We start from the raw sequence: 9,574 nt of genomic DNA, 5'->3' as shown, positions 1-9,574 counted from the left end.
TGGAGTCTTACTCTGTGGCCCAGGCTGGAGTGCAGTGGCACCGTCTCAGCTCACTGCAACCTCTGCCTCCAGGGTTCAAAGCGATTCTCCTGCCTCAGCCCCCCAAGTAATTGGGACTACACGTGCATGCCACCACACCCAGCTAATTTTGTGTGTGTATTTTTGGTAGAGATAGGGTGTTGCCACTTTGGCCAGGCTGGTCTCGAACTCCTGACCTCAGGTGACCTGCCCGCCTTGGCCTCCCAAAGTGCTGGGATTATAGGCGTGAGCCACCACTCCTGGCCAGAAGTCACTTTTTAAAATCATATAAAGGATGAGCAGATACACAAAATCTGGTCTATTTGCATGATAGGCCATTATTCATCCTGAAAAAGGAAGGAGATTCGGTCACAAGCTACAACACAGAGGAACCTTGAGGACACGAGGATCAGAGAAATAAGCCAAGCACGGGAAGGACATAAATTGTATGAGCCCACTTAGATGGGCTTCCGAGAGTCACCGGATTCCTAGAGGCAGAATGTAGAAGGGTGGCTGCCAGGGGCTGAGGAGGGAGGTAGGGAGTTGTTGTTTAACAGGGAACACAGTTTCAATTTGGAATGAGAAAGTTCTGGAGCTGGATGGTGGTGACAACCGACAGACAAGGTGAATGTGCTTGACGCCACTCAGCTGTGCACTTCAAAAGGGTTCAATGAGCTAATTTTATGTCATGTGTATTTCACCACGAGTTTTAAAAAAAATCACATAAAGGATCATTCATGCATGAACCAAAGCTTGCTGGGGCCAGTAGAGCCACAGCCTGCCTGATACCCAGGCAAGTAAAATCTCCACGGGTCCAGGCATTCTCTGGCATTGGTTGACTATGCTGAGTCCTGGTCACTGATACCCTCAGGGCATCTCTGGCCTGAGGCAGGGCTATCATCTCTTTACAGATGCCTTGCTGGGGAGAGAACTGGAGTTTCAGGGAAAGCACAGAAATGGACACTTGCGGAGAAATTCCTGTCCTCACATTAATTCTGAGCTCCCGGGATTTCCGGCATGCATTGTGCACAGGCTGAGCATTCAATAAACGTAGAATGACCGATCAACTATTTTTCTACCCTTTCTGGTAGGTTGGTAACCTTATACCGTCAAGACGAGTCATGAATGCCAGGAGAAAATTTTTCGAACTGCAAATCAAAGGCTCTGAGAGCAGGCCGGGCAGAGAGAGGTCAGTTTGGTCCAAGACCAAGTTTGTGTGGGTGGCCCTGAAGCTCTCAGTGAGATCACTGTCCATGAACCTGGGTCCCCATGACAGCCTCCAGCGGTGCTCAGAGCCCCCCAGGGACAGAAACGCCCTCTCTGCCCCTCTCTGCAGAGGGGGTTCAGCAGAAGGCCCGGTGGCCCCATCAGGCCTGGGGGCCCTTCTGGGGAAGGTGGCTCTCAGGTACCTGCTCCAGGCTTCAGTGGGGAACCTGGGCCCCCTCCTGTGCCCCTGCCATCCACCTCCTAGTAGAATCCCTGCTGGGGGCTGTCCTCTCCCAGCTCCCCACCCCCTTTTAGTGGGGTTGTCCCTCCTCCCTGAGCCAGGCCCCACCTTCCCAGGAGCCTCTGAGTCAGGCTGGGCTGTGGTCTGCAAACTTCCGGGCCTGTCAGGTGTCAGAACAGTTTCTCTTCCTCCCTCTGGGGCAGGTGCACCGAGGGGCACCCTCCGGGGCTCCAGCCTCCTGACCCCGATTCTTTCCTGTCCAGTAGGAGGAGGTGGGGGCTTTGATCGGCGGTGACACTCAGAGACGCTCAGAGAGACTCGGAGGAGAGGTACACGAGGTGGAAAGTGAGGAAGAAAAAGGGTCGGAAGGGAAAAAGGGGAGAGGAGAGTGAGAGAGAGAAGGGGGACAAGGGGACAGAGATGGAGAGGGAAGGATGCCCCAGCATCCCATCTTGGGGCCAGCAGGAGCCACTCCCATCCCTGAACGCCCCCTCCACTCTGTCATCTCACTGATGCCCCCCATCTCCTCACCGTGTCCTCCTGTCTTCCCCCAACTCCCCACCTCGTGCTCCCCCTCCGCCAGCCCCCCATCCCCACTGTGCCTACCTGGGGCGCTCATGCTCTGCCAGCTGCGCGGGGCGTCTCCTCCATGCAGGCCTCTGGCTTCCTCCAGTCGACCTGGCCCTCCGTCCCCGCGGGCCCAGACCCGTCCGCCGAGGGGCGCCGCCCGCCCAGGGGCTACAGGGCGGGAGGGAGCTGCGGGTGGAGCGGGCAGGAGTCCGAAGGCCAGAGAAGGCAGGAGAGAAAAAAGCAGAGAAAGTATGTCATAGGCTGGGAGGGGCGAGGGAGGGAAATGCAAAACCCGACAGGAAATGAGACTAAAAAATGCGAAAGGTTAGAAAAAGATAAGGAAGAGAAGGAGGGGGCGGAGTCCGTGCTTCTGGGAGGAGGGAGGTAAAGAGGTGGGGGTGGGAGTGGGGACAGAGCCTAAGGCGGAGATGCTTGGGGACAGATGGGGGTCCTGGATGGGGAGACCAAGGCCAGTCTCAGGCGGCCAAGCCACCCGCATCCCTCTAGGTGAGGGTGAACCAGCCTGGGCATCAGTCCCCACCCAGATGTGACCCCAGGCAGAATCCAGGTGGTGCCTTGGGAGGGGCTATCCCCTTTCTAGGTTCTCCAGGGCTCTGGCTCCAGAAGTCTAGGCGAATTTCTGAAGAAATTCCAGGCCCTGTCCCTGCAATGCGGGGACAGGGTGCCCCGCATCAAATCCTGCAGCCTCCTACAGCCCAAGCTTCTTTCTTCCCTCAGCCCTTGTTCTGGAAGCTTCCTAGGCATCCCGGTGGTCAGCACCCCTGCAAAAGCCTTCCTCAACCCCCCAGCTTTGGGCCCCAAGACACCCACAATCAGCTTGTGTGCTCAACATTCCAGTGAACTATACTTGTAAGAGAAACTGTGATTTGGATGTCATCATTTTACTTTGTTTTTATTTTTTGAGATGGAGTCTTGCTTTGTCGCCCAGGCTGGAGTACAGTGGCGCAATCTCAGCTCACTGCAAGCTTCACTTCCCGGGTTCAAGGGATTCTCCAATCTCAGCTTCCTGAGTAGCTGGGACTACAGGCGTGCACCACCAAACCCGGCTAAGTTTTGTATTTTTAGTAGAAATGGAGCTTCACCATGATGGCCAGGCTGGCTTTGAACTCCTGACCTCAAGTGATCCGCCAGACTCAGCCTCCCAAAGTGCTGGGATTACAGGCATGAGCCACCGTGCCCAGCTGGATGTCATCATTTTAATAATTTACCCCAAAAGGTCATCATGGTAGGTGGGATGGTCCCAGCGTTTACATGGTTTGTGGACTCAAAAATCATGATGAAAGAAAATGTGACACACACACACACACACACACACACACACACACACACCATGGAATACTACTCAGCCATAAAAAGGAACGAAATAATGTTTTTTGCAGTAACTTGGATGGAACTGGAGGCCATTATCCTAAGTAAGGTAATTCAGGAGTGGAAAATCAAATACCACATATTCTTACTTAAAAGTGGGAGCTAAGCTATGGGTATGCAAAGGCAGGCAGAGTGGGATAATGGACATTGGAGACTCAGAAGCGAAAGATTAGGAGGGGTTAGGGGATGAAAAGTCACCTATTAGGCACAACCTACACTGTACAACGTACACTATTTTGGTGATGCGTGCACTAAAGCAATTCGTCCGTGTAACCCAAAACTGCATGAACCCCTAAAGCTACGGAAAAAAAAATCTGGATGAATCGTGCATATCCAGAAAACCTTAGTTTCTCTATTCTTGCTGTAATTGACCACTGCCTCCCACTCCCTGTCCCGTTTCCTCAGCCTCTGCACCTCCCATTCAATGCTGCCTCAGTTTACCACCCTCCTCTCATCTCTCTCCCTCTCTTTTGATCCCCTCATTACAGCTAGAGAATGAAGGCTTCTGTTTCATGTTTAAAGTGTTCTGAGAAAAGTTCCTTGAGCTGCTAGAAGGAAAGGCCTTCAATAAATTAAACTTTCAGTAAGATGATAAATAAAAAATGGGATTTGGGTCCAAGCACGCGAGAACCTGAAATACTAGTGAGGAGTATGCACTGGTGCACAAGCACTGGGGATGAAGGAAGACACGAGTTTTGCTTCCTGCAAAGTGTATTCAGAAACGCAAGTAAGGGTCGTAAAGAGAGAAAGCTTCTAAAATAAACACCAAGACCCACAGCCTTCTAGGCCTTGGTCCCTAATGACACATCTCACTGCGTACCCAGGACCAGGGAAGCACGCTGCCTGTACTCCATGAAACCTCTAAATCAGGCAGTGGCATTTTATTTTATTTTATTATTTTTGAGACAGGGTATCGCTCTGCCGCCCAGGCTGGAGTACAGTGGCTTGATCATGGCTCACTGCAGCTTTGACCTCCTGGGCTCAAGCCATCCTCCCGCTCTGGCTTCCTGAGAAGCTGGGACCACAGGGGCTCACCACCACGCCTGGCTGGTTTTTTAATCTTCTATAGAGACAAGGTCTCACTATGTTGCTCAGGCTGGTCTTGAACTCCTGACCTCAAGTAATCCTCTTGCTCAGGCCTCCCAAAGTGTTGGGATTTACAGACATGAGCCATGGCATCTGGCCTGCCATTTTAAAGAAGAGCTAGGCGGGGCTCAGTAGCTCACGCCTGTAATCCCAGCACTTTGGGAGGCTTAGGTGGGTATATCACAAGGTCAGGAGATTAAGATCATCCTGGTTAACACAGTGAAACCCCCTCTCTACTAAAAATGCAAAAAATTAGCTGGATGTGGTGGCGCACACCTGTAGTCGAAGCTACTCGGGAGGCTGAGGCAGGTGAATCACTTGAACCCAGGAGGCAAAGGTTGCAGTGAGCCAAGATTGTGTCACTGCACTCCAGCCTGGGCGACAGAGCGAGACTCTGTCTGAAAGAAAGAAAGAAAGAAAGAAAGAAAGAAAGAAAGAAAGAAAGAAAGAAAGAAAGAAGAAAGAGAGAGAGAGAGAGAGAAAGAAGGAAGGAAGGAAGGAAGGAAGGAAGGAAGGAAGGAAGGAAGAGAGAGAGAGAAGGAAGGAAGGAAGGAAGGAAGGAAGGAGAAAGCGAGAGAAAGAAAGAAAGAAAGGAAGGAAGGAAGGAAGGAAGAAAAAGAAAAAGAAAGAGCTGAGACTTCCTTCCTGCAAGATATGAAATGTGGGCAATGCCTCAAAACAACCAAACATGTCCATTGAGATATGTATGCAGTAAAGAACACAAATTCGACAAAGTCTGATGAATTTTTGCAGCAACTTGGATGGAACTGGAGGCCATTATCCTAAGAGTGAGTGTAACCCACACCCACACTTCATGCTATCAAAACATGGAACTTCATCTGCTACCCAAAAAGTGCCTTTGGTTCTTGTCCCAGTCTCCCCTCCTCACCACCAAGGGTAGTCACATTCCTGCCTCTGACAGCATCAGTCAATTTGCCTGTTTGTGAACTGTATGTAATGGTAGCATGTATGGGTTATTTTCGGAGCCTGGTCCCTTTCACTCAGCATTATGTTTCCTAGTTTTACGGATGGGATCGCATGAGGGTCTAGTTCATTAAGACAAGCCTCTTTCTTCCTCAGCATCTTATTAAAAATTTCAAATGTTCAGAAAAGTTAGAAGAATCATCTAATGACGATCCGCATATACCCTACCACTTGATTCTACAATGAGCATTTTGCTATATTTGCTTTATCACAGATCTATCCATCTAACTCCCCATCAATCCTCCTGTCTTTTTTGGGGGGAGTGTATTACAAAGTAAGTTGCAGACATCATCAGTATATGTCACTGTTAAACATTCCATTATGCATCTCATTAACTAAAGAGGTTTGTTTAGGTGAAATTTACAAACAGATTTTAACCACATGATGCAATGAAGCTGGGCTCAGTGGCAGGTGCTTGTAATCTCAGTTGCTCCTGAGGCTGAGGCTGGAGGATAGCTTGAGCCCAAGAGTTCATGGCTGCAGTGAGCTGTGATTGCATCACTGCACTCCAGCCTGGGTGACAGAGCAAAACCCCATCTCAAATAAATACATACACACATAAGTAAATGATTTAAAAATTATATAATGCAATGAGTTTTGACAAATGTACATATTGTGTAACCCAAGCCCTTATGAGGACATAGAACTGTGTGGTCCAGTGTGACAGCTACTAGCCACATTCGACTGTTGAGCGCTTTGACAGGAGGCTGGAGAGAATAGGAAGTAAGATTTAAATTCTCTTCCATTATTATTATTATTATTATTATTATTTGAGATGGAGTCTCACTCTGTTGCCCAGGCTGGAGTGTAGTGGTGCAATCTCGGCTCACTGCAACCTCCACCTCCCAGGTTCAAGGGATTCTCCTGCCTCAGCCTCCTGAGTAGCTTGGATTACAGGCACCCACCACCATGCCTTGCTAATTTTTGTATTTTTAGTAGAGACGGTGTTTTACTATGATGGCCAGCCTGGTCTCAAACTCCTGACCTCAAGTGATCCCCCCGCCTCGGCCTCCCAAAGTGCTGGGATTACAGGTATAAGTCACTGTGCCCGGCTAATTTTAATTATTTTTAATCTAAATCCAAAAACTAACACTTGATTCTGTTATTGAAAAGCTTTTAAGTACATCTGGAGGAATTTGAGCATGTTCTTCTACTTTTTCAACTGTAAAGTTAATGAAATCTAAATACAGGTCAAGTATTTCCGAGGAAAATGTAATGTCTGCATTGAGGTGCTGAGAGTGTAAAGGAAACCAGATTTTGAAGACTTCGTATGTAAAAAAGAATGCAAAATGTCTCATTAATAATTTTTATATTGACTGCATGCTGAAATAATAATTCTGATAAGTTGGGTTAAATGAAATATATTATTAACATGCATTTCCCTGGTTTCTTTTTGGTATTACCAGTAGGAAATTTAAAATTACACATTTTATTTCTATTGGGCAGAGCTGATATGATATAGAACATTACCATTACCCCACTGAGTTCCTTTATGCCTAGACACGGTTTGTATCTTGATTCCTCCGTGATCTCAGAGAGAAGTTGATTCCAAAGTTCTTGAATTACAGATACAAAGACGGGAGCAAGAGGCCAGCCACGGTGGCTCATGCCTGTAACCCCAGCACTTTGGGAGGCCGAGGCAGGAGGATCACTTGAGGTCAGGAGTTCAAGACCAGCCTGGTCAACATAGGGAGACCCTGACTCTACCAAAAATACAAGAAAATTAGCTGGACACGGTGGCAGTTGCCTGTAGTCCCAGCTACTCGGGAGGCTGAGGTGGGAGGACTGCTTGAGCCCAGGAAGTCAGGGCTGCAGTGAACCATGATCCCACCACTGCACTCCAGCCTGAGTGACAGAGTGAGACCCTGTGTCTAAGAAAAAAAGATAGTGAACTAAACACAAAATTTACCTGCCAAGAAAGTAAGGGATAGGTTATAAAAAGGTGCCTGGGAAGAATGCAGATAAGAGGTGCAAAGCATTTCTGGGAGGCAGGAGGCAGCGGACAGGAGCCCCAGCTCAGAACCTGCAGCAGGGAGTCAGCAGCAAGGCTGGGAGTGGCTCTCCCACTGCAGAATCCCTCAGATCTGCCAGGATTGAACTAAGGCAGGCTCAGAGGAAGGGCAGACACTGAGTGACTGATAGGAGCATTGACTGCAGAATTGCTGGGGCAGGTACAGCATACAGCAGCCCGACTTCCCTCCCCCAGCCTTCCACTGTGCTGCTTCAGCTTCTCCCCCAGGCTGAAGTCAGAGAGATGTTTCCAATGAAAACTCTTGGTTTGATGGGTACAGACATGCAGTTAGATGGAAGGTACAAGTTCTAATGCTGGACAGCAGGGTAGGGTGATTGTAGCTAGCAACAATGTCTTGTATATTTCAAATTAGCTAGAAGAGAGGACTTGAATTATTCCCAGCACAGAGAAATGATAAATACTAAAGGTGATGGATGCCCCAAATACCCTGACCTGATAATTTCACATTCTATGCATATAACATAAGGCTGAGCATGGTGGCTTATGACTATAATCCAAGCACTTTGGGAGGCCAAGGTGGGAGAATCACTTGAGCCCATGAGTTAGAGGCCAGCCTGGGCAGCATAGCCAGACCCCATCTCATAAAAAATTTTAAAAAGTTAGCTGGGTGTGGTGGCATGTGCCTGTGGTTCCAGCTACTGGAAGCTGGGGGAGGGGGGAATTGCTTGAGCCCAGGAAGTTGAGGCTGCAGTGAGTCGTGATCACACCATTGTACTCCAGCCTAGGCAACGAGAATGAGATACTGTCTCAAAAAAAAAAAAAAATCATACATACACCATAAATATATAAAATATGATGTATCAATTTTTGAAAAGCTGCTCAGAGGGGCAAGTGCTCTTAAATGGGGGCTTGGGCCCAAAAAGCCCTTCCTCATGTGGTAGCAGAGGGGCAGCTGGGATAGCCCCTCCCTGCCTGGGTTCCCAAACCAGGGCTTCTGGAACCATCTGCAGTGAAAGACACCCTCACTCCCATATGCCCTTAAAAAAAAATCTAATCTGTTACGGACTGATACTTTTGTGAAATACAATAAAAATTAATTACTAGAAAATAGAATTTTAAAAAAGATACTCAAGACACAAGCTGGCTGATCACGGTTGGTTATTGTGTCAATGTCAAAAGTGCTATAAAAGTTTCTAAATGCTTAGTCTCAATTTCTGCTCTTATCTCAGTACAGACTGGTGCAGTGAAGGATGCGGGATTTCCCACAGCATAGCCTTGCAGGCAATGCTGCCTATTGACACAACACACCTGCCCCCCATATCCCAGCTGGCTACTGCTCCATACAGAGGTTGGAAAAGGCAAGGGAAACTTCACGTGAGTCAACATGGACTTTCCCAAACATGGACAGAGATCAGCAGCTTGAAAACATGGGACTTAGATGAACAAACTGGACAATCATCTCCCAAGGGTAGGAAGGGAACAATGATGAGAAGGGAATGAAACAAAATGATCCAAAAAGATCCTCTAATGAGAATCCTCAGAGACATTCAAGCAGGGATCACATCCATAAAATAAGAACAAATTACTATGAAACAGGCTGCCTGAATAAAAGGAACAGGTCATGGAAATTAAATATACAGTTGTCTGAATAAAAAAGAAATCTTAATTTCAAAAGAAGGGCTTGAAAGAGATGTCTGTGAAGTCTATCTCCTGGGCTTGAAAGCGAGAACAAAATAAAATCCAAAAAGAAATAAAAAGTTTCAGAGAAAAGTTGAGACATAAATGATCAATTCAGAAAGACCAATGTCCACTTAGTAAGAGTTCCGGCAGGAATAGAGAAGGTGGAGGATGGAATGAATCATGAGATAACAATAATGTTTCTCAGAGCTGAAGAATGACATGATTCTTCATGAGGAGAGAGACCACAGAGGGTCAAGCAGGATGAATGAAAAAGATCTGTACCTAGATATAGCCTCATGAAATTTCAGGAAAGAAAAAAAAATGATGGATAATAAGAAGGGTCTAAAATCTTTTAGAGAGAAAAATCATGCACACTGATGCCAAGTTCCCAGTGGGATTAGAATTCTCATCAGCAACATTGCCTGCTA

General features: G+C 47.6%; 1 protein-coding gene across 3 annotated transcripts in view; it reads right to left on the bottom strand.

Moving 5' to 3' along the window:
• The window catches only part of CARD11 (caspase recruitment domain family member 11), a 148,317-nt gene extending 145,990 nt beyond the window's left edge, over window positions 1-2,327 (bottom strand). For all 3 annotated transcript variants that reach the window (XM_017533782.2, XM_017533780.2, XM_017533781.2), the window contains exon 1: window positions 2,072-2,327. The gene's annotated coding sequence lies outside the window, so the exon portion shown is untranslated. The remainder of the gene's footprint in view (window positions 1-2,071) is intronic.
• Between the last annotated feature and the right edge of the window lie 7,247 nt (window positions 2,328-9,574).

Source organism: Cebus imitator, unplaced genomic scaffold, assembly GCF_001604975.1.
Source record: "Cebus imitator isolate Cc_AM_T3 unplaced genomic scaffold, Cebus_imitator-1.0 Scaffold82, whole genome shotgun sequence".
In the NCBI taxonomy this organism is placed as follows: Eukaryota; Metazoa; Chordata; class Mammalia; order Primates; family Cebidae; genus Cebus; species Cebus imitator.
This window is presented reverse-complemented; position numbering and strand designations above follow the sequence as displayed.